The sequence below is a fragment of the Pogoniulus pusillus genome, chromosome 26, assembly GCF_015220805.1.
Source record: "Pogoniulus pusillus isolate bPogPus1 chromosome 26, bPogPus1.pri, whole genome shotgun sequence".
In the NCBI taxonomy this organism is placed as follows: Eukaryota; Metazoa; Chordata; class Aves; order Piciformes; family Lybiidae; genus Pogoniulus; species Pogoniulus pusillus.
The window spans coordinates 20,724,250-20,750,982 of NC_087289.1; positions in this window are offsets into that span (position 1 = coordinate 20,724,250).

Genomic DNA, 26,733 nt, shown 5'->3' on the forward strand with positions numbered 1-26,733 from the left:
GGTGTGATTGACCTCAGCTTATTTTCCTGTATATTCTCCCATTTGTTTGGCAAGCCTTTGATGCCCTCTGTTTTGATACATGGAACATTTTCCGATGGATGCTCATTTGACCAGAGTAGATCATCCACAGAAAGAGAGTGAGATTTTGGGCACATAGAGGGAAATTCTAAAGCATCCACTGGCTACAATGATATTCAGATTTCACCTGCCTTGAACTTCTACATGCTGGTCAAGGGTAATTAATTTAATGTTTGAATAGCAAACTGGTTCTTAAAAGGACACTGAATTTTAGTTTTTGGTTTTATATAAGCTAATAGCACTGGTCTATTGCTGGGAAATGAGATATGAATTAATTTCTAATTAGTTTACCTTTACATAGCTTATGCCACAACCATTGGTCACTGTCCAACTTAATAACAACTGCTTATCAATTTATAGGAATTTCTTATGATGGCAATTCCAAAAACATCTGCCTGAACTATGCCAACAAATCTCTTGGCATTTTATATTAACACAGTTGTCTTAAAAGCCAGCTTCTACTGGCTACAGTAGAAGTACAGCTACTTGGTATTTTATTGATATACTGTTTGCTCTGATAAAAGGACAGACCAAAAGCATAGTTACTCAAAACCATTAAAAACAGACAAAACAAAGCCTGCTTCTTCATTTGCAAAGGCTATATGCATAAGAAAAGCATCTTTACAAAACAATACATCAAGCCCTTGAGAAATGGAACCCATTTCTCAAAATTAAATTACTAATTCAGGTCAGACAATACCAGACATTTCAGGCAAAAATATAGTACAGAAATATAGTACAGAAAAGGTAATTGTCGTAGAGGGCCCATAGGCCCAAATAGGCTTATACATGCTTTGCCTTGCCTGGACATGTTTTTCTGCCCAAACCAGAGGTAAACACATTAAACGGACAAGAGAGGCACAATAGGCCTGGTGCCACAAAGTCTCGCCTGCCAAGGGGCCAAGTTGTGTAATGTGGTTGTGTAAGTGGTTGTATAAGCCCATGTGCTTAGCTTACAGCCCACCAGGTGCAAGGCCCACGCTATCCCCATATTTGGGAGAACTAGACCTGTGGAGCCTTCGTAATTTGGTGTGTTTTGGCTGACTGCCAGAGGCCTATTGGATGATATCACGGCTAAAGGGCCATTAGTCTTGTCCCACATTTGATAAATAGGGGTACACAGGTAAACAATGTTCTCTTGCTCCTGCTTTTGCTTTTTGTTTTTGCTCCTGCCTGCCTGCATGCCTGCTGGCCTGCTCACCCGCAGTGCTCACCCGCAGTGCATCTACTTTTCCCTATGGAGACAGTCTCCCATGGGCTCCCAGCCAGTCGTGCACACTTGCACACCACTGCAGTGAGTTACCAGGACTAGATCCTGTATTGCCTGCCTCTACAGAGCTCAGTCTCCCCTGCACCCTATTGCACACCCACTGCCTTATCACTGCCTGGTAAGCTCCACTGCCATGGGTTACCAGGAGCAGACCCTAGATTGTCTGCATGTGATTGGCCTGTGAGATCAGCGTGACACTGTGCTGAGACTGCACAGCATCCTGCCTCTGCACCTGAAGGTCCTGCCTAAACATCCCTGGACAGAGCGTCCAGAAGAAGCCAGGAGACTAGGCCAGAGATTGCATCCTTTTCCCCTGAAGCCGGGAGGAACCCATAGCCTCAAAATCCATGGGCAGACTCCTCTGAAGATTGGACACTTGTACAGGCTGTGACGCAGCCCCAGAGGGTGATTGATAATTAATAAGAATTTGTGAGTAAATGCTTTCATGCCTCTGCAATTTCTATTGCCTCTTGCTAGAGGAGAAAGAGCTTGGGCCCATCTACTGGGAAACCGTGTATTGACCCCAAGCGGCATACTGACGGTGGGAAAATTCCTCTCTCTGTTTATTGTTTGAATATTTGCTAGTTATTAAGAAGTTACTGTTTGATGTTATTCCTAGAATGTCTTCCATAACCATGTAAGATCCAAAATAATATTAAAATTCAGTGGTTGGGGGTGGTGAGAGTTCAGAATATTGAAGTTAATAAATTATATATTTTTATAGAATATCATCTTGCACCAATTAATTTCTCCTCTCAGCCACAATTGGCGTAGGTGGCAGAATCCCCTCCGTGACAGTAATAAAACTATTTTATGAGTTTGCGACTTAATTACTTGTCTTCAGACTGTCAGTAACTCAGTGGAATAATTATTCTTTCAGATGCAATGACTTGTTAATCATATGTACAAAACTAACATTATCAGTGTTGCGGAGGGGAAATTAATTAATGTGAGATGATATTTTCCAAAATTAATATTATTAATTTTACTATTCAGAACTCTGCCATCCCCAAACACTAATTTTAATAATATTTTGGTTCTTACACGGTTATGGAAACATTCTATGGATATAATCTACATCTAATATAACCAGAAAAATATATAAACACTAATTGAACTGGAAGAGACTATTCCCATGGTCAAATTCTGCTTGTGGCCAATACGCTGTTTGCCCGGTAGATGGGCTCAAGGATCTCTTTCTGTTCTATGGCAGAAGGCAATAGAGAATTACAAAGACACATTGAGCATTTACTCACAGATCATTATTATTATTATTATTATTATTACTCTTGCAGGGGCTAGCCACACTCCAGACAGTGTCCAAATGCTCTCAGGGGATTCTGTCTTGTTGGATGTTGAGGCTTAAATCTTCCCAGCTTCTGAGGACAGGACACTGACAATCTCTGACCTTGTTCTCCTGGCTTCTTCTGGACAATCTGTGTATATGTCAGGAATTCTAGGCAGGACCTTCAGGTGCAGAAGGCAGGATATCGTGCAGTCTCAGCATGATGTCACGCTGGCCACACAGGCCGATCGCGTTCAGGCATCCAAGGTCTGCTCCTGGTAACTTGTGGCAGTGGAGTTTACCAGGCAAACAATAAGGCAGTGTGCAATAGCAGCACAGCTGAGCACAGCAGAGAGAGCAGGGCAAAGAGCAGGGAAACACAAGCACATTGTTCACCCGCATATCTCCTTTTATCAATGTGGGCTGAAATTAATTGCCCTTTGGACACAAGAATAGCCAATCAGGATGGCAGTTTGTGATGGTTTGGACTCTTACCCGCCCCCCCACACTTTTGGAATTGCCCCAGCTAACTCAGACGGCCTCTGGGAATATAAATGAAGCTATTTATTTTACATCAGCAAATATACAAGCAGCTATTTACAATATCACAGTATCACAGTATCACCAAGGTTGGAAGAGACCTCACAGATCATCAAGTCCAACCCTTTACCACAGTGCCCAAGGCTAGACCATGGCACCAAGTGCCACATCCAACCTTGCCTTGAACTGCCCCAGGGACGACGACTCCACCACCTCCCCAGGCAGCCCATTCCAGTGCCCAATGACTCTCTCAGTGAAGAACTTTCTCCTCACCTCGAGCCGAAATTTCCCCTGGCGCAGCCTGAGGCTGTGTCCTCTTGTTCTGGAGCTGGCCACCTGAGAGAAGAGAGCAACCTCCTCCTGGCCACAACCACCCTTCAGGTAGTTGTAGACAGCAATAAGGTCACCCCTGAGCCTCCTCTTCTCCAGGCTAAACAATCCCAGCTCCCTCAGCCTCTCCTCGTAGGGCTTGTGCTCGAGGCCTCTCACCAGCCTCGTCGCCCTTCTCTGGACACGCTCAAGCATCTCAGTGTCCTTCCTAAACTGGGGGGCCCAGAACTGAACGCAGTACTCGAGGTGTGGTCTGACCAGTGCAGAGTACAGGGGCAGAATGACCTCCCTGCTCCTGCTGACCACACCATTCCTGATGCAGGCCAGGATGCCACTGGCTCTCTTGGCCACCTGGACACACTATATACAGTTATATACAGAAATATACAAAGGATAAACAATACAGAAGCACAACTCCCCTCCCAGAAACCTGAGTCCCCAGAAGGGGCTCTCAAACCACCCCAACACCTCCCCTTGCCGTCTCAACCTTACCCCAGTTCTATGGAAGAAGAGAGGTGCAGCCAAGAGGTTAGGGAGCAAGGTTAGTGGGAGCAAGGTTCATGAGATGTGACCAGGTCTGAAGGCAAAAGCAGAATGAAAGACAAAATGGAGAATGTTTTACTTCTTCTTCCCAGAGTTCTCAGCATGACTGTGAGCGAAGGAGACACAATTGTTTTCATTTCACTGCCTGTTATCTAGTTCTTTTACCAAAACATTCTAGCTTGCTTCAAACTAGCACACAGTTAGCCAAGCCATACCCTATTAGGCAGGGTCCACAGGCTTGCTCTTCCCTAATTTAGAAAAAGCACTGGCCTTGCACTGAGGAGGCACAAGCTAAGTGTGTGTACCTTACACCACAGGACCCTGGGCAGGCCAGACTCTATGGTTCCAGGTCTTTTTGTGTCCGTTTCCTCGCTTGCCCCTCTGGTGGAGCAGAAAAACATGCCTAGGCAAGGCAGGACATGTACAAGCCTATTTTGGGCCTATGAAGCCACAACAGTCAGGTATCACACTAAAAAAAAACACACTAAAATAACAAAAAAAATCAAACCAAAACAAAATAAAAAAGCTTAAACTGATAGATTTTTTTTCAGAACAGCTAGTATAAAGAAGGATTTATAGAGGTCAATTTCAATGCAATTTATTTAGGGAGAAGCATTTGGAAGTGTCAGCCCTGAAGATATCATATATTTCACTTATCTTGCACAGTTCAAAGCATTACTCTTGAAGCATTTTGGAATCTTTCCAGAATATGTTCCCTCTTGCATTTTGAGAAGAATAAAAAGAAAGACAGACAAATAGTTTCTAAACTGCATTTGCATTAGTCCTCCAAATAAAACAAGGAAAAACAATGAAAATTAACTTAACTGCATAAAAATGACACGATTTCAATTATTTTTAAAGAACTGAGTGTTTAGTGAATTAATCTCATTAGAAAAATAAGTTAAAATTAAAAATATAATTTAAAATATTAGAGATTTAGAAAGGGCATTTGGTCTTTTGAATATCCAAGAGCCACAACAGATACAATTAATGATTTTTTTTTTCATGAGCTCAATGAACTATTATGCACCAAGATTGATACATATTAACCTATTCCAATTAAATACCATTGGTTGCTTGTATAAGTGAGAAGCAAAATACAACCAGGAAGAGAAACAGCCAGTAATTATTTATGAAATAGATGTGCTAGTTTGAAGCAGGCAACTACAGCCCTGTATTTCCGAACTTTTGAATTGCCAGACCACCTAATGAATACATTCCAATAGATTTGGTTCTCTCCACTATCCCTTTCCTCCTCCTGGCTGGAGGCAGGGCACCCCTAATGCTGAACATGGCATGTGGGGTGTACACAGTGATTGGTGTTGTTGTGAGAGGAATTGCAATTGTTGGAGTAATTGCAGTTGCTCTCGGGAGCTGAAGAAGTAACAGCTACTTTTCTGGCATTGCTGCCTCTGTTTCTGCCATTCTACAGTTCCCTGACTCTCTTTGAAAGAGCTGAAGTAGGTTGACCGTCCCATTTGTTCATGTTCTCACCGTATGTGTCACGCAAAATTATCCACAGTGATGCACATGATTGCTGCTGTCTGGGTGGAATTTGTCTCCTCCTGGGCTGGAATTGCCTTGCAGGAGGTGGGCGTCTGTTCCTGACTGCAGAAACATGCACCCATTCAGATGATGCAGGGATGGTATCTCTTACCAGATTGGAAATTGAGGTTTTAAGGTCCTCCTTCAGTTCTTTCATGCTATCTTTAATGGCATTCCTTATCTCTTTCATCTCTGTAGTCATAGTCTTTATAGCAGAGGCTATGGCAGAATGTGACAAGCTGTCCTCTACCTGCCTGAGCTGATCAGTGAATTCACCAACAGTGAAAGACCTTCCATTATCACTCCTTGATAGAAACTTGCTGGCCAAGATGTTAGCATAGGATGAAGGAGCAAGCTTAATGATCTTCTTCGTGAGACCTGTTCCAAGAGGAATGTCATCAGGCTCATGTGTGCCATGATCTCCATAAAGCACTTCCTTCACAGCAAACTCCTTCAGAAGCTTAATTCCCTGCTCAATGGTGTTTCACTTCTTGACAGCCCATGGCAGATCATCTCAGGGAGGATATCTCATAACCACAGCCAACAGAAGGCGTGTCCACAAGCTAACCCTACCAAGCGGACTTGCTAGGTATTTGCCCACTCCACTCTCCTTGGTGAGTGGTCCCAGCTGCTTGGCAGACTTGTCTCCTACCTGCAGGGCATTGGCACCAATGCTATGGCATCTCACTAGCCAGCTTAGGATTGGCTCTCCTGATTCCCTTGAGTATTCCTTTCTAACTTCCCTGACCTCTCTGAGAGGATCATTGGAGTCCTGGATGTCATCCTTCTCCTCTTCCTCTTGTTGATCTGGTTGTCCCTTGGCCTAGAAACAGAACCTTCCTAATAGCACTCTTTAAACTCATTGGAACCATCCTCTTTCTTGGCAGCCAACCTCACAATGCTCCTCTCATCCGAGTACTGGTATCTGAGCATGTTTGCCAGGTCCTGAAGACTAAATGCTTCCTCTTCCTCCCCTTGCTCACCAGAGGTCCCCTCTCTTACATCCTCCTTTGAATCACACTTTGTCAAATGCTGTGTCTTGGCTTTTGCCTTAGCAGGTGCCAAAAAGGTGTTCTGCACAGCAACAGACTTTGATGTGTCTACTGGAGGGTTTGAATTATTGGGGGTCTGGCCTGAGGTCTGTGAGTTCAGATCTGCCTTAGAGCTAACAGGGTTCTGGTCTGCTGGTGGATTCGAACTGACTGAGCTAATGTTACTAGTATTATTAGTAGTATTATTATTTGCCTGTGCTCCTGGGACACCTGCCAATCCTGATGTGTTATCTGTGTTGTCATTCCCGCTAGGAGTGTTGGCAGTGTTCCCAGAATCTGAAGAGGGAGGTGCAGGGACTGTCCCTGGCTGGGAAGGAGATCTTTGTTTTGATATGGATTGCTTTGTTTTTGCGACACTGTCCGATTTGGTTTAGAAACAGAGACCTTCCTAGTTCTTACAGGCATGGCACTTAAATTTTTCACACATAATGCCAGAATTAATATCAAAATCAAAATTACAAGACATAAATTGACACCTAAGAGTAACATCGTAGTCTTACATGAACAAAATCCTATACAAGGGTCTGGCATCTCAGTTCTGGGATAAATTACTCTCATTAATGCAGTAGTTAAAGCAGTATTTTGATTGGATGTAATATTATTGGTAAATACCCCTGTAATGTTACTGGTAAGATTTTCAGTGACATTAAAACCAGCATATCTGAGAATGAGATCACTCCATGACCCGAAAATGGTTGTGAGTTTAGCTTTAGCCTTCATATAAGCTACATTAAGAAAGTAATAATCGATTTGGGCTTTGATCCAATTGAATACAAGAAAAGAGAAAATAGGCCATGTAATAGCCCCCACCAAGTAAAATAGCTGCTTCATTAGCTTCATTCTGATTCCCAAAGTTAATTAACAGTCACTCAAATGAATTTGCCCTACGTTGGGGAAAGCCAAATAAAATATGTGATGGTTTAGGGCGTTACCCGCCCCCCTACACTTTAGAAGGTACCCAGAGTAGTCTCAGCCAGCTCTGAGAATATAAATGAAGCTATTTACTTACAGCTGGCACAAGATACAAGCAGCCTTTGATCAAATCAAACGAGAAGTAGTCCATGCAGTGGGCTTGGGACCTGTGAGATCTGGTCCGGATATTAAGATCATTCCGTACACGCCTGCCAGTGACAATCGTCCAACTTGGAGCCTTTGGCAGAGAGCTCCAAATGAGACACGTGGTCGTCCACTTGATTTCTGGGGACGTAGCTACAAAGGTTCAGAGGCAAATTACACTGCAACTGAGAAAGAGATACTAGCAGCTTATGAAGGAGTGAAAGCAGTTTCTGAAGTGGTTGGAACTGAGTCACAATTGCTTTTTGTTCCTAGATTGCCAGTTCTGAACTGGATGTTCAAAGGCAAAGGTTCATCACCGCATCATGTCACAGATGCAACCTGGTCTAAATGGATGGCTTTGATAACCCAACAAGAACTAGTGGGTAATCTTGATCAACCTGGTCTGGTGGAGGTGATCACCAACTGGCCAGAAGGCACAGACTGTTCCAAACCTCCGGAGGAGAAAATAACTCGTGCTGAAGAAGCTCCTCCCTATGGTGATCTCTTTGATCAGGAAAAGAACTATGCTTTGTTCACAGATGGTTCCTGTCGTCTTGTTGGGAACAAGCGAAGATGGAAGTCAGCAGTCTGGAGTCCTACCAGGAGAGTTACCAAAGCAAGAGATGGAGAAGGAGAATCCAGTCAGTTCTCTGAGGTAAAAGCTGTCCAGCTTGCTCTTGATGTGAGAGCTGAATGTGAGAATTGGCCTATCCTTTACCTCTACACCGACTCATGGGTGGTAGCCAATGCTGGAAGAAGCATGGTTGGCAGAGGAAAGGAAAGCCTATTTGGTGTGCTGATCTATGGCAGGACATTGATGCATGGCTGGAGAGAACTCCAGTGAAGGTGCGGCACGTAGATGCACACATGCCTAAGAATAGAGCCACTGAGGAACACCACCACAGCCAGCAGGCAGACCAAGCTGCTAAGATTTCTCAAGTTGATACCAACTCTGATCTTGACCTTGATTGGAAACACCGAGGTGAACTGTTCTTAGCTCGGTGGGCCCATGACTCATCTGGACATCAAGGCAGAGATGGAACATACCGATGGGCTCGTGATAGGTCAATTGACTTGTCCATGGACGCTATCACCCAAGTCATCTATGACTGTGACATTTGTGCTGCTATTAAGCAGGCTAAGCGAATCAAGCCCTTATGGTATGGTGAGAGATGGTCAAAGTGCAAGGATGGTGAGGCCTGGCAGATTGACTACATCACTTTACCTCGATCTCGTTCTGGCAAGCAGTATGTGGTGACGATGGTAGAGGCCAGCACTGGATGGCTGGAAACCTATCCAGTTCCACATACTACTGCAAGTACAACCATTCGTGGCTTGGAGAGACAGATCATGTGGAGACATGGAACTCCAGAGAGAATCGAGTCAGACAATGGCACTCATTTCAAGAACAATCTTGTGAAAAACTGGGCCAAAGAGCGCAGCATTGAGTAGATCTACCACATACCCTACTGTGCTCCAGCTTCAGGGAAGATTGAGCACTACAACGGTTTGCTGAAAACCACCCTAAAAGCCATGGGGGGTGGAACTCTGAAAAACTGGGACAAACATTTAGCACAAGCTACCTGGTTGGTAAATAGTAAAGGGTCAGTAAGCAGAGCAGGACCTGCACAATCAGACTTGGTCCAAACAGTAGACGGTGATAAAGTTCCTGTTGTAGGTGAGAAGAATCTGTTAGGGAAAACTGTTTGGGTATTTTCTCCTTCGGGTGAAGGGAAACCTGTTTGAGGGGTGGTGTCTGCTGAAGGTCCTGGTCTATTACCTATTGGGTAATGCAGGAGAATGGTGAAATCCAGTGTATTCCACAGAGAAATCTAACTTCAGCTGAGAGAGTTTAAATTCAGAGTGTATAATACAAGCTGTTAGGAGTTTTCTGTTCTAGGTACCATTGGCATCCAACACTGAAAGAATCTACGAGAGAATCTACAGTACATGAGCACGAACCCAACGTCACCTGGGAGTCCCTGTTCTCATCTCATCTGTGAGGAGACAAACTGTTCTGAGCTTTTGAATCACCTCCATCTGAGATAGCCGGAATGAAGTGTAAATATTGGTTTAGATTAGATCAGGTGGTTCTTAGCAATACTCTGAGTGAAGCAGACAGGGGTGGATTGTGCTAGTTTGAAGCAGGCTAGAATGTTTTGGTAAGAAAAACTAGATCATAGGATGTGAAAGGAAAACAATGGTGATGTCTCCTTCCCTCAGAGTCTTGCTGAAGAAGAAATGAAAACATTAGATAACACTCTTGCCATTTTTTTGTCTCGCACTCTCGGGCTGGGCTTTGGCTGAGCTGCATCTCCCTAACCTCACCTTCCACTCACCTTTGCTTCTTAACCTCTTGGCTGAACCTCTATTCTTCTTTAGGACTGAGGTAAGGTTGAGAGGGGCAGGGGGAAGGTGCAGGGGTGGTTGAGAGCCCCTCCTGGGGACTCAGGTTTCTGGGAGGGCAGTTGTGTTCCTGTATTACTTTTTACCTTGTATATTTTTGTATATTTCTGTATATACTGTAAATAGCTGCTTGTATATTGTGCCAGCTGTAAATAAATAGCTTCATTTATATTCCCAGAGCCATCTGAGACTAGTCTGGGTACCTTCTAAAGTGCGGGGGGGGGCAGGTAACACCCTAAATCATCACAATAGAACATTCATGTCTAGTCACATTCACTGAGGCTTGTGACCTCAGACTTGAGCAGGATCTAGTTTATTGTTCTTGTTATTTCCAACTCATTTGGCTTCTCTGATATCCTTACTCAAAACTGTTTCAATATGTTTTGGGGTTATGATTTATTAACAATTCCTGTCTTACAGAATGAGACTACCTAATGTTGACCTGATATTTTATTCTTCCTTTTACCAGTACTCCTAAAATATATATCTACATAAACATAGATGTAGCATACTGTATATTTTTTTATTATTATAAAAGGAAAAGCTCTGATCCAATATTAAATTCTGTCTTTGCAAACATGGCAGTGCATGTTTGCATAAACAATACCTGGCACATGGCATGGTATGTGAAGCTAACAAAACATATTTTAAAGTTACTGGGTGTTGGGGTTCGGGCAGCACTGAATGATCTCAAGTAACTAAGTCTTTGATGGATGCCAGCTTGTTATGTTCAGTCTGCTTTTAGCAGTGAGAAGTCTTGCTCAGATGGCTATGCAAATACTGTGGCAAGAAATTTAAAGGTACGCTGAGATATAGTTGTTGGCCTTATTGACATCAAGCATGCTTATGATTGTAACCTATAAACATAAGCAAATAACAGAAAGTGTGCATGCATGGGATGATAGCTGCATTATACTGACACTGTGCTAGGAGATAATTGTGCATAGGCTTTGATCATGCTTGGTGAATTAGATATTTCACAGCTTTCAGCAATTCCGTGTAATGAATAGGCAACTGCAAAATAGAGCTACCAGCTGACCTTTGTTACTAGGGATAGACCTACTCATTGGCAAAGATGGGGAACAGCTTAAAGTGTTTTGTTTGTTATCTTTTGCAAGGGCCCTGAAATGGATGAGAAATGCTGCCTTCAGTTTAAAACAAAACGGTGAATTGTGGGAATGCAACATGAGAAGGAATAATAACAAGTAGATGGAGGACTCTGACCTTGGTTCCCACAGCTGCAAAATACCTTTTGGGGGGGGCGGGGGGGGGGGGGAAGGATAGATAAGTGGACATCTAGTTAATAAGGAAAACAAGACGTGGTGTATGTAAAAGACTGGGTTGTTGTTGTGGAGGGCCCATAGGCCCAAAAATAGGCTTATTCTTGCCTTGCCCTACCTGGACATGTTTTCTGCCTGCACCAGAGGTAAACACGTAAAACGAGCACAAAGGGGCACAACAGACCTGGTGCCATAAAGTCTGGCCTACCCAGGACGCCTGATTGTGTAATATGGTTGTGTAAGCCCCCACATGCCCAGCTCATGCCTGCCTAGTGTAAGGCCCGTGCTACCCCCATATTTGGGAGGTCCAGTCTTGTGGCTTTTGCCTATTATGGTAAGATTGGCTAACTGCCAACCTGATTGGTCATTCTAGTGGCCAAGGAGCCATTAATCTTGGCCCACATTTAATAAATAGAGGTATACAGGTAAGCAAGTGCTCAGGCTCCCCTGCAGTGCTCACTCACTCTCATTATATGCTTAAGCCTGCCTGTGTATACAAAGCTCAGTCTCCTGTGCGGCCGTGTACCCTATTGCCCACTGCCTTATCATTGCCTGATAAGCTCCACTGCCACCGAGTTTCCAGGAAGCAAACCCTGGATTGTCTGCACGCAATTGGCCTGTCTGGCCAGCATTGCATAGTGCTGGAACCATATAGTGTCCTGCCTCTGCACCTGAAGGTCCTGCCTAAGAATCCCTGGACAGAGCATCCAGAAGAAGCCAGCAGCACAAGGTCAGAGTCTGTCCTTTCCCCAGAAGCCAGGAACATTCTCCTTTCCCGTGAAGCCGGGAGGATTCCAGCCTCAAAGTCCATGAGCAAAGAGTCCCCTGAAGTTTGGACACTTGCATAGGTTGTGACTTAGTGTTGCAGTACCCCAGGACACTTAGCACCAGAGGGTGATTGATAATTCATAAGAATTTGTGAGTAAATGCTTTAATGCCTCTGTGATTTCTGTTGCATCCTGCTATAGAATAGAAAGAGCTTTCAGCCCACCCTTGCTGGGCAAGCAGCATATTGATCCCAAGCAGCATTAAGCCATGGGAAAAGTCCTCTCTCTGTTTAATAGTTTGAATGTATGCTAGTTACTAACTAGTTACTATTTAATGTATTCCTATAATGTCATCCATGATCGTGTAGGAATACTAACATTAAAATACAGTGGTTGGGAGTTGCGAGAGTTCAGAATATTGAAGTTAATAAATATATATTTTTATAGAATATCATCTCACACCAATTAATTTCTCCCCTTCTCCACAATTGGTGTAGGTGGCAGAATACCCCCTCTGTGACAGTTGTTCTTGCCTAGATTATGCTAATGTGTAGGTGTGTGCTCTATGGTTAAGTCTATATAGGTGGAGTCTGAATGAACAGTGGAGGTCTCCAGTGGAATTCACATTGAGTCATGTGGAATACACGTGGCATTGCTCTGATCATACACACATTTAAAAAGAAAGGGGGAGATGTTGGGATTGGGGTAGCACTGAATAATCTGAAGTAACCAAATATGAGGCGTGACATTAGGACACAGAGGAGGAAGTGAGATAAGGGAGTACAGTATTGAGGAAAACAACCTTGATAAAGTCAGCAGAGAAAGTGCAAAGTTAGCTGTGCGAGAGGACTAAGAGGCCTAGTTTAGACTAAATAAGTGATGGTCATGAATAAACCATAGGATCTCATAGGCTTAAACAGAAGCTTGCTTTGTTTTACTTTCTTTGGTTTCACCACAAAATATCAGATTCTTTGAAAACCTCAAATTTGAGAAACAAGGATAATAATGAAAGTAATATTCTCACAGGAATTCTGATCAAATCTTAAGTTGACATCCACTTCTACATAAACATATGTTGTGGAAGGCTAATAGGTCTATTAGATGTCTTGTCTTGTCCCACCCTTCTGCTGATAGGGGAAGCAAGGATGGGGGGAAAACAAAGGCTTGGGCAATTATGTCCCCTCCCAAAATGATAAAGAGGTACCCATAGGTATTTAGGTACTTGTAAGTGTCTTGTCCAAGTAAGAGTAAGCAAGCCCTAGTTTCACCTAATATGGTCTGTTTTGCAAATACCACTCTGTGGCCAAAAGGGCCATTACACTCAGGCAAATAATATAAAGTTGCAAGCAGTTGTGCTGCTTCTGCCTCATTGCTCTGTCTCGGTGCGTGATGCTCTGCTCTGCCCAGACAACATGCTCTGCCTGACTTTTCTCAGCTTGGACAATGTGTTCTGCTCTTCCTCATGCTTCAGACCAGCTTAGCCCTGATGTTTTGGGCTGAACTACCTGCTTCAAGTTTCCCCGGACAAGGCATTTAGTGCCTCATGATGTGGTGAGAAGTACTTACTGACATTATGCTCTCTGCACATCTGCAAGAGATCCTGCCTGCACCTCTGCAAACCTCCATGCCAAGAGGAACCAGGACCAGGTCAGAGATTGTCTGCCTCTTTCCCAGCACCCTGCTAAAGGCTGGGAAGATCTAGAAACCTCTTAATGGCTATCATGATGCTGAGCAGTTCCAACACAGCTGCAAAGGAGCCAGGGACTATCTCGAAATTTCTACTCCTCCACCATAAGTAGAACAGACTTTCCCTAGGGCAAATCCATACTGCCTATTTTTAAGTGAGGCAAAGCCATTTTTTGGCTAAACTAAATTAATGAATTGTATATAATTTGTGTGTGTGGCTTTTTGGAAATAAAATAACTACATATTTTATAATTCCTGCCTCATTAATTACCCCAGCTAAATCACAATAGTACTTTCAGGAATTTGTCTTTAACAATGACCCTGTGGAGCAAAGAACACATCTATTTAAAAACAGATGAGATACAGAGAACAGAACAGTAACATGGCCAAAGTCCAATAAAAGGAAACAAAAAGCAAAACACAAGCCACCTGATCATTTTTTTATAACTCCAAGATAAATGATGAGGCTGCCTAGCAAGTGCAGAAAAGATTTAAAGTCTCTGATATAGTTCATCTGAGGTAATTTTCCAGACAGTTTTTCATCTCCCTAGTTCTATTTTGGATAAACACACAGATTTCTGAGCACTTACCAAAACCAAATTGGAATCTTGGATGTTCATTCATTATTACCAAGTGCCATATGTCTAATTTTATTTTTGGATTTGTCTTTGGCGATAACACACTCTGTCAGAAGCTTTGTGGCAAAGACTCAAATCTCATGGTTCAGGGAAAATGTTTAGGGGGGGAGATGTACTGCAGACAGTTAATAAAATATAAGATACTGTGCATCTTTTGCTTGAGCTTTGAATGAAGGATGTTTTGTTGATCTGTAGGCCACTAAGAACAAACAGAAGTGCAAAATACACAGAATAAAATTCTCTACTGTGACTCTCATGCAGAAGTAGAAGCAATGACATTGGGCAGACAAGTCTAATCATTTCCCATTGTCAAGGAACTGCTTTTTCCATGTTCTTCCAGAAGCTGGTTTATTTGGCTTTTACACCTTTTTGTCTGTTGAGTGCCACTATAAATACACATTGCCAATTTTTGTCAGCTTCATGCTTAAAAGGTACTTTGCTTGGGCACTTCCATCATCAGTCATGCCTGCCTTGAGCCATCACAGAAGTTCTCATGGCCTTAAAGCCAGGAACTCTCTCCTTAGTCACGAAAAACACCAAAACACCTTCCATATAAAACTTCTACATTTTTTCATTCATTTTACTCAGACTATTTCATAGAGCATTATCTAGCATACATTGGGTCTTAGAAAAGCAGCAATACTCCCGTTAAGAAACCTTTATTTGTTAGTCATTCATAGTACTGTGAAAACAACTAGTTCACATTTATTCCGTGTGATCTTTCCCTCATTGTAATTACAACTCAGGCCCACAGAAAGCTCCCGTAGGTGTAAATCCTTCTCTATACTATTGCTGCTACATGGTGAAACTTTTGTTAGACTGAAATGATTGATGAAGCTGAGTGTTGGTGGAAAAAAACCTTATTGCTAACATAAATAGCTTCACTTCCTGTGAAAGCTCACCAGGAGCTTTGCTGTATTGTTAGATTCCCTGAAATCTTTGGAAAAATTGTTAATCTCTGCCCCAGGATTGCCTGTGACATTCCCTTGAAAACAACATGGAGGTTCCCTGCATAGCTGTAGTCAAGTCAACAGCAAAAATGTAACAGATAGTTCTAGCTTTCACTGCAGCACTACATGAACAAGATACTACGAGTATCCAGTATATAGCTTGACACAGCACTGTATTGTTCCATGAAAATGCATCCTGTTTACAATCTTTTGTGAACACTTCCAAAGAAAAACTACAATTTTTTAAATTATGGAGTGACTTAAGAACAATAATCATCTACTGTGTGAACTTCAAGCTGCGATTAAAGGCTTCACTTTTTCTTTCATTCCACATTTACTACTTCATTTTTAATGTAATATCAGAGCTGTTATAATAATAGTGTGACAGAGTCGGTGCTAAATGCAGAACGTGCAGTAATATTTAAAATCCTACCATCCAGATTCAAGTGAATATTTATGTATCTTTTATTCACGAAGCATCTTTCATATCCCATTTATGCCTGTAGCTGAATATTAAAGGATTCCTTGTCAGAGACATAAAGATAACTCTGAGGCCTATCATCTTTCTTCATTTCCTATTTCTTCACTCTAAAACAGCTTGAAATGATTTTCTTTGGAGATACTGCTATGAAAACTTTGGTATTCCAGTAATGAATGTTCTTTTTAAAATTAAATACACCACCAAGTTAGGACATAGGCCACAGATGTGCAAAATGCTATTAGCTAAGGTAAAGCATAAAACCAGTCCTCTCTTGAATGCACAAATTGTTTTGCCAAATGAAAGAAATGTTTAAGCAGTTATCGTGCATTCATGTACATGAGAAATGGAGTTGAGGTAAAAATAGGACACATATGAAATTGGTTTTATTCCTAAATCCTACCAAAACTGTAAGAATGCAGGGAAATTTGCACCACCTAGTAGAACTCCTTTGTAGAACTTCCTAAAGAGAACAGGGAAGTAGTGCATACACAGACAGTTAACATAGTTCAGCTAATGAGTTGCTACAGTTTAACCCATTCACTGATTATATCCATTAATTTCAGGCATCAGTCAACCATTATGACTTATGTAGTATAAACAGTAAATAATATTGGGAGAAGAAATAAAGGGATAGAACCTTGAGACTGTTTTGTTTGGTGTCTGGTGAGATTTGTCTTTTTTTTTTTTTTTCTTTTTTTTTTTTTTTTGTGTGTGTGTGTGTGGTTTTTTTTATGTTGGGGTTTGGGGTTTCTTTTCTTTGTTTTCATTTTTAAATGAAATTAAGTAGGAATAGGAAATTCAGAAATGTTTAGCATCTAGTTCAACAGAATGCTACAGAACATGTCTGAAGTTCAATATGTGCCTGAGGATAAAGACTCAAAGAGGTAAAACTGAAAGGAGGATGTGGGACAATAAGTAGCCAAGTGGGGAAGGAATATGCAAAATATCAAAGCACTAGCTGGAACCTGGGAGAATCAGAAGTAGAAAGTAGCTTTCATTCCATTTAAGCTGTGCCCTTGACACAAATGTTCCAGACAACATACTGACAGTCATACTACAAACATTATTATCCAATACATTATTTCGATTTTCAGGACAGCAAAAAGTATTTAAAAATCAATATGAGAACAGGAAAGCAAGGGAAATCACAGTGCTGGACTGGCAAAAGACGACTGGCAAAAGACAACTTGCAACACTGCAGTCTTTTTGGTGAAGCCTAGATCAGTTATACAGAAGAACATTCCAGGCCTTCACTATGGAACAGTAGTAGAGGATCACAAGCAGCAAATAAATGATGGAAGCTGAGCAGTGGCTTGTCACACTTATTAGAAATAAGAAATGCTTTTAATGATGCCTAACACCTGTCACCCAGAAAGGAAGATGAAAGGAGCTTGGCTCTCAAAACACAGTTTCAGCACATCGATACAGAGGCTGTTCTGTGCTACTACTGCTTTAGAGCATCATTAGTGAGTTGGAGAAAACACAGTTCTGTAGAAGTTATATTGCTGACAGAGTTCTGGGGTTTGTTTTGGTTTTTTTATCTCTTCATATCGTGTTCATTTCCTTTTATCTCTTCATGTTCCCCCAGCTGAGATAAACCTTTGCTTATGAATACACTGAAAGACCAAATTCTTTTTCTACTGCTTCGGCTTCCATGCTTCCATGTTTAGCTGACTTAATGATAAACAAACAACAGCTTCTATTAACAAATATTGATTTTTCTTAAACTGGCTGAAAAGTCAACCTTGTGAAAACATTGCACCAGATGATTAAGAAGAAAGTTCTAAACAAAACTGTGGTATTAGTCACATAAATTTGTTTGTGCTCTGGTTTATGAATGCTTGGGGTTTTCCCACATAGCTTTCTATGCAGTAATTTAGCCCCAGCTGTGATAGTCAAGTAAGTTTAAGAGCATGATGCAACCTTTTGAAAACAAGGAAAATTAAACTCCCCACTGAAATAATTGACTTTTCACTGAATATTTCTGCAATACCATCTGGAAAACAAAGTGGAAGGTACACTGAAATATTTTATTCAACGTATGTTGAAATAATTATCCACTTCAAAAGCCAGTATCTGTTTCTTAATGTAAACATTTGCTTCTCTACCCAAACATTAGGGGAAAGGTGGCTGTGTCCTACTTATTCAAAGAAAAATTACTTGGGAACTCCCTGTTCCTAGCCATTCCTTCCAGTGGCTTTTAAGTATTGACTACTGCTGCATCAAGGTGGTGCTGGTAAAGAACAGGGAGGCAGCTGACCCAAAAGAGATGTTTGACTTTCCAACAGAAGAACAGAAGTGGAACTCAGCCAGCCACCAGCTTCTCCCAGGCCTGACTACAGGTTAGTGTCGTGGAAGGTGAAAACAGGCCGAATTGAGCCTAAACATGTCCTGGCTTGCCCAAATATGTTTTCTGCTTTCCCTCCTGCTGTTGGGGAAACCAACCATGAGAAGGGAAGACAAAAGGCCCTGGTGCCTTCTAGCCTCCTTCTCTCCCTCTTAACTTGTTTACAGGGTATCTTCATGTGTTTATGTTCTGCCCTAAAAAGGTAAAAGCAAGCCCTGGTTTTAGCTAATATGGTTAAGCTTGGTAAACTGCCATTTTGATCATCCAACTGTGGCCAAAGAGCCATTAGTCTTAGTATGCATTGATAAAAAGAGATGAGCAGCTAAAGATGTGTTTTTGCCTTCCTAGCGCTCTGCCTGAATGCGCTTCTGCTGTTGCATCCTGCCGTGCTCTGCAACATTCTGTCTGCTACATAATAACAAACCCTGATGCTTTGGTTGTATACCTGGAAAACATGCTGTGTCCCGCTTTACCAGAAGACTGGCATTAAATACCCTCATGCTATAGGCTTGCTTAGCTAGTGTGACATTTTATCTGTCTGCGCATCTGCAAGGCATCCTGCCTGCCCTCTGCAAAGCTCTGTGCCAAATCTGGAATCAAAGAGGAACCAGGAGCAGGTCAGAGATCATCTGCCTGTCTTTCCAGCATCCTTGTTAGAGCCTGGGAAGAACTAGAAGCCCCAGTGGCTAACAAGACACCAACAGAACTCCATGCAAGCATCTGAGTACTGTATGGAAACTGTAATTAGCCCTGAGAATCCAGAGATGTATTTTTTTGTGAGTAAATACTCAAAAGCCTCTTTAATAAAATGATGAATTCTCTAATTGAATCCGAGCCTTCTGCCTTAAGCAGAAAGGAGCACCTTGAGTCCTTCTAATGGGCAAACAGTGTAATCAACTGCAAGAACCTCTTTCCAGTTCTAATGGTTTAATGTTGGTTGTATTATCTCTAGTTATTTCTTAAGATTCTGTTGTTTCCTATGTGTAATATTTTCATGACCATTGCAAAGAACCTATTATTATTTAAAATTGTGGCCAGTACTGAGAGTTCTGAATCTCAAAATTAATAAACAATATTAATTTTGGAAAATCCCATCTCCCACCCTAATTACTGCCATAACAGTTAGTGGTCCTCAGCCATCTCTGGGGATTTGAGCACTCATCCTCATAGCACCTGCAAGCATTGCTTTTGCATTGAAATTAATTTATTGGCTCACAAGTCTGAGTTCAGCATCATTTTATGTTTGCTAGTGTCCTGCATCCAAGATGCCTTCCTGTTTAATTCCTGGAGGTGGTGAAGTCACTGTCCCTGGAGGTGATCAAGAAAAGACTGGATGAGGCACTTAGTGCCATGGTCTAGTTGACTGGATAGGGCTGGGGGATAGGTTGGACTGGATGATCTTGGAGGTCTCTTCTAATCTGGTTGATTCTATGATGATTCTATGATATAATGTCTGTTTACATATAAAACTTCTAACGTGGTCTTTCAAAAGCCCCCTGTGGCTGTTTGAGCTGATTTTCTAGCTCAGACATAGGGGAGAGGTGAACACTCCAGGGATAGGCCATCTAATGGCAACAATAGATAAGTTAATATAATTTCATTGGAGCGTCAAGAGCTTAATGTCTAGAAACACAGTTTGTTCTTCCCCTTCTGCTGGCTTTTGCTGCTTGAGCTGCACCTGCCTATCTTCCCCAGCTGCTGTTTTGGCTGCTGCTGCTTCTGCTGCTTTGCCACCGCTTGACCCCTCCCCCATCTCCCTTAAGGTTATTGTATTGTTTTTTTCCTTCTCTAGTTGTTATCTCTCTTTACACTGTTATACTTACACTATAAGGAATACAATCTCATCTTTCCATGACTTTAAAAAAAAATCTGTGTTGTGGTGAGTTTATTCTCCCTGGGGGAAGGATCTGCCCTAACCTGGGACACCCCCATATCAAGTATTTATTCTATTTGTAGAAGCATTATGGTCTTTTAATCAAATAGTTAATTACTTTAGTAAATACTCACAGAATTGAGTAAACGGATAATAGAGGGGCTATTAAAAGTGTGTTATACATATAAGAATTGAAGGCCCTCATGGAGTTTGGAGTAGGATGCCGTTATACCATCACCAGAAAGACCTACTGATGCTAAATTTGCTCCTAAAGATGATGTTTCCTCTCCACCCTTCAGCTACTTGCACTTACCTGTTCATACCAAGAGGATTAAGCCAAGGGTCACCACTGCCATAATTCCATGACTAAAAGATGCAGGTGGATATTATCTGAGAAGGAAAATTGTATATTATCTCGGGAGACTGTGTAGCTCAGTTATGAAATTATATTTGTATCCCTCCATAGGTAATGCAATATCTTTAGCTTAGAATTCCCACTGCATAGAGCAATATACATATAGCAATAAAATAGAAGGCTTGTCAGTTTAGCCTCAATTAAACCAGCACTGTTCAAATATCTTCTTAGAACTCTTCGATAATAAAAGTAACATTAAACTCATCTACTTCACAGTGGGCTTCTCAAGCTCAGTTAAGTAAGAGGGGCAAAATAAGTTAGAGATATAAAATATCTGATGCAACTTCATAAACAGGGGCCCAATCCTGTGTAGCAGAAATACAGAGAAAAAGAAAAGTTCATCCAGAGTCAATAGCATAATGAAGGATGTAAAATCATACAGCTTGTCCCTTTACTGCAAAATCTATAGGGCATTTCACCTTCCTTACTTTTATTTGATGAACTTGAACTCTCTCAACTCCCCCTTCTCCTGGAAGACTGCAATGTAAGCTCCCTCAGTTTATTGACTGCTTGGATCATATTCTCCCTTAAGCAGAAGAGATAGTAGCTTGGCAGAGTTATAAGGAAAACATAAATAATTGAAATAAGTCTATTTTTCCTTTTATTAAAGAGGAGAGAAATCAATAATGGTTGATTGCCACTCCTATCCATGATATTTCTAGAATGAACCTTCACATCTGAACTTGAAGTAAGGCAGAGTCAAGAATGCCAAATGTGTTAGTAATAAAACTAAATTTTAGTTGTAATTAAATATCAACAAACAAGCATTCCTCTTACTGTTGCTTTAGAATTGACTAACCAGTCTTAAAATGTAGACAAAATCAGTTGTTAAAAGGATAGATGTGGCAGTATGTAGATCAATAACATTTACTGATCACCTTTAAATAAAAGTCCATAAATATAACTGTATTAACAGAAAATTTGGTTCATTCGCTTTTCCTGGCATGGAAAAGTAGTGCTTCTTGACCATCTCCATTCCCTGGTTTACCTTGATGTAATTTAATTATTGTATCGCTGTAGATGGAAGCCAAGCCTGGCTACTTTTGACAGCACCTGTGGAGAGGAATTCCCATAACACCAGTTTGTATAGGAAAGAAACAATGTATGCTGTTCTTCCATTTCCTTGCTGTCATGGAAAGGAGCAGAGCCCCCTTGCAAAGGTCTCAATTGCACATTAAGTCATGGCTCACACGGTACCAGCCATCTAAAACCAAAACAATATTTTATATCTGCTTGCATGAGCTAAACAGCCTTGGGAAGATTTCTTCCCCAGGGGGGCAGAGACATAACATTGGCTCTGTTTTGAGCCAAAAGACCTTGGTTCCCATAGCTCACTGGACAACTGTTGGGGGCTGACCCCTGGGTGGTCCTGTAGGTTGTTTATGGTGAGAATTGTCCAATTATATGAATTGATTATAACTTTGTACCAATCTGTAAAATTAACGTAAAATCGCCTGAGCACACCTCTTTTGAACACTATAAAAATGCCGTTTTGCCTTAATTAAGCACCTTCACCCTCACTTTCTCCTCACTCTTAAAATCCTGCACCTCGATCTTAACCCTGCTCTTCTTCTGAATGGTACCATGCCTGCACAAACATCGCAGCAATAGAAGCTACAAGCCAGCTCGGCACGAATGGGACAGCGCCCGACCCCCATCAGCTTTGCGAGCCGATGACCAACTCGATCGGACCCGCGAAAGCTCAAACAGCGCACTGCAATTCGTAATTTCTTTAAAACTATTCAGATCTGCATTTGGACAGTGAGTAACTGATAAACTTTTTATTTAGAGACTGAATAATTTCTCAAGACTCAGAACTTTTCTTAATCATGGACTCTCTTTATTTAGCCATTCTGCATTTTAATTCTCAACCGCGAACCAAGAACTCACGAGGGATAGTTATAAATAAGTTTGGGAAGGGGTTTCTAGCATTTTTAGTAATAAATCACTTCAAACCTTTACAAATCGGCCTCACATGTTATTCCCCGAACTTCCCCTAAACTCAGTACCATGACACTTGCTTTGATGTGGTGATGTTCTGTAGAAGCTTACCAGATGGCAACATTGATAAGAAGAAATGTTAACAATATTCAGATTATTAACCTTTGTGTCTTTGCCTTTGATTTGTTTTGTTTTGTTTTTGGTTTTTTTTTTTTTTTTTCTTTTCTTTCAGAAATCTCGGAATTGACAAGTTCTGAAGGTAGGAGGGAACTAAAGGAGAAAAGTAAAACTTTCAGAAGTTTGCAGAAAGCTTCTTTAGAAGTTACTTGTAAATTCCAGCACCTTCTCCTGTCCTACTAGTAGGGCTACAGACAGAAAGAGAAGAAACTAATCTCAGCTGTTCCAAAATCAGTTGCTCACACAGCTGCTTATATGTGGTTTTCTCTGACAAAGTATGAGCAAAGCTCATACACATAAATATGGAAGAGGAAGAGATGGCTTAATCGAATCCCATCAGCACTTTGCTTAAAGAACAGCAGAAACAGAGGTTCAACGATGTGAAGAGTTTGCTCATCTAGGTAGGTGGTCTCCCACAAGTCATAAAAGTTGAATTTAATCTGAAAAGAATTTTTAGTATTGTTCTGCACTCCTTTCTGACTTTATTCCAGGATGATGTTCCTGAGGCATTACTATACATAACGTATAAATGAGTGCTGCTTAGCATTACATTTATTGGTATATGAAGTATTTTAAAAGTTCATCATATGCTACCTTACAGGGACATCCTGGGACAGACTGTAAAATACAGATCCTCCCTAGGTGACTCTGAAAGGAATCCTGTTGTGCATACAGACGAACACTCAAAAGAAGCTACCAACATAACCTAAATCTTCACGAAAGAAGAACAACTTTACTTCTCTCATATAGAGATGCTCAAATTAAAATGCTTGTGTCTGTGCCCTTCATGTCATGGCATTTGAAATCCAACCCCAGAGAAAAAAGAAAAGCAAAACAACCAAAACTCAAGGGAATTTGAATCTAAACATTTTCTCAGGGCAGTTTTGTGGTTTAGTATCATTTTCATCCACATTATCTGTGGAAGGTTTTCTAGACTTCAGAGTGGACTTACTTTCAAATGACCCTCTAGCATGCTGAAACTGATACTAAACCAGAAAGATTCACTTTGGTTTTAAGACTAGGTTCAAATAAGAAATTTAAAGCACAATGCATGGGACAGCAGCATAATTTTTCCTTTTCTTAACAGCAAAAAAAAGTTATAGTAGAATAAAGGTAATGGTGTCTTAGTAACAATAGCCTCTAAAATAGTAATTATTTGCAAATAATACTTTTCTCATGAACATTGTGGGTCACTACCCACACTGCCATACAAACAAAACCACACAGAAGAATCTATATATACTAAGTGAATTTAGAAATGCAGTACTTAAAACTAAAATACATGTGAACTTAAGTATGGAACAAGTTTCTGTCTTGCTCCTTGTTTTGTGACATGTATTTGCAGAACATTCTGCACATCGGAAAGAGATAATGTCCACACACTGGCCCTGCTACCATGGACATCATTCCTGAAACATGATTTCTAAGACAGCTATTTCGGATTTTCTGCACTGAAAACTAAGATCACAAACAGAAAAAAATTATTCTTCTTGACAGAAGCTAATTTTTTGTTGCTTAGTTCAGTGGTTATGAAAATTAAATTCACAACTTCCCTCCAATGCAATAACCAACCTGCTCTTAAAGTCAGCTTAGTTCTTCCATTCTGTATTTTTAATATTTTTTAAAATAAACTCTTTCCTTACAGCCTATGTCACATAACACAGTGTTAGATTATAGCACATACAGAAATACAAGTGTCTATTGAGTTGTGTCCCAAAAAAGTACTTTCCTTTCAAAGATCTAGATGGAAAGTTTTTCTTTGAGGAACTCTGTGGAATGTAACAAAACATTTTCTTTCTTTCTTTCTTTCTTTCTTTCTTTCTTTCTTTCTTTCTTTCTTTCTTTCTTTCTTTCTTTCTTTCTTTCTTTCTTTCTTTCTTTCTTTCTTTCTTTCTTTCTCTCTTTCTTTCTCTCTTTCTTTCTCTCTTTCTTTCTCTCTTTCTTTCTCTCTTTCTTTCTTTCTTTCTTTCTTTCTTTCTTTCTTTCTTTCTTTCTTTCTTTCTTTCTTTCTTTCTTTCTTTCTTTCTTTCTTTCTTTCTTTCACTAGAAATAATATATCAAGCACAGAGTTCTTTTTAAGAGAGATAAGTTCATTTACCCAGACTGATGTAACATCTCATGGGTTTGGAGAAAAGAGGACTGAGGACTGGAAGGTGACCTCATTGTTCTCTACACAGCTTCCTGGAGGAGGGGAAGCAGAGAGAGAGGTGCTCACTTCTCCCTGGTATCCAGTGAGAGGATGCACTGGAATAGTTCAAAGATGCCCCAGGGGAGATTGAGATTTGGCATAAGGAAGAATTTCTTTAGCAAGACTATGGCCAGACACTGAAACAAGCTTCCTAAAGAGGTGGTTGTTGCCCGGATTATGTCGGTGTTTAAGAGGCATTTGGACAATGTCCTTAGTTACATGCTTTAACTTTTGGTCAGCCCCAAAACGGTAGGCAGATGGAATAGATAATCAGCATAGGTCCCTTCCAACTGAAATATTCTATTCTGTTCCATTTTATTCTTTCAGCCAGTAAAAGCCATTTTCAAATCAAATAAGCCTTATGCTTTAGTAATTGTCTATAGTATTTGTATTACCACACTTGAAAGTTCACATATAACTATATATATTTCAGCCAGCTTTAAACAACAATGCTGAATATGGAAGAAAGACAAATACTCAGATATAGCTATTACAAAGTTAGGATTAAACACTATTTGCAACCAAACCCTCTCCTGGACACAGCTGCAATATCCAGTTCAGCTATGAACATTTGGATACAGTAACCCCCAAAGAAGCTCAGCAAAGTCAGTGAGTCCATCCAGATGCATGGACATATATAAACTAATAAAGAGAGAGGAGTCACCTATAATTGCTTGCATTTCACCTTTCTCTTACAAACTTAGTATCTTGCCTATCTTTATTCCTTTCTCTGCTTTCTGCATTCCCAATCCAAATTCAACAGCTTTTCTAAGTATAATATCTTTTAATCACTGTCATGGCTATTGAAAAATTTTGCTCCCCCAACAAAACAGCAAGTCTATTTCTTTGGAGAAAATTTCCCAGCACAATGCATTCTAAGAACATGACTGCAATTAACATTAATAAAACACTGTCAGATGACATTCTTTTCATCTACCAAAAACTGGTCTCTAATTTATTTTTATGTACAGTAAAAATAGAGCCACAGTAGGGCATGAACTCATTATGTGGAAACACATCCAGATAGTCTCACTCAGCACAATGCCCTTTGTTGGAAGTGAAAATTCTGACCAAGTGAGAACTGACAACAAAATCATGCATCTTTAGATTTAGATTTTAGCCACTAGGATAACACAGATGACAGAAAGCTCTCCATCTTTCCAAGTGATATACTGGCTAAGGAGATTTTTGAGCAAGATACTTCAACTGGAAGATAAGCTTAAGAAGAGAGAGCCCTGATGCAAGGTCTCTTTACATTCACAAATAATTACATCATGTAACCTCTTTCATAAACTCATCAAGCTCTTCCTACAAACCTAGTTAGACTTTTTCCTCCAAACTATAAAGCAGTTCCAGAAGCTAATTTCTCTGATGATTATAAGGTTTCCAGCCTCAATATACTCTTGGAACATCTATATAAGTTCTTTAGCTGAAAGAGTTTTTCTTGCTTAGTGTTGATTTTCATTACATTTATAGGCTGCAGTAACCTTCCCTTTCACTTTTTTTTTTCTAGTTTAGACAAGCCAAGACTTCAAGTGTCCCTTTGTCAGGATGAATGAAGGATGGAAGCTGATTATTAGACTAACAGAAACCAGAGTTCTATCTTTACTGTCCTGGATGGCATACTGGAGAAATGTGTTGCCAGTATTCTCTTTCCCATCTAAACAAAGGAGCCTCAAGCAAAAAAAAAATCTATATCTGACAAGTCTCTGGGTCACAATGCCTCCTCTTTTCCTACAAGTATTACTTGTTAATCAGTACCATACCAAATGGGAAAACCTTATCTTTATAAAGTTCAGGGAACTGAGCAGATATTTTTATTCAACTGTAAGGCTCAAAAATGAATGTGAAAAATGGGTGTGGACAGGCATGAATAACACAGTTT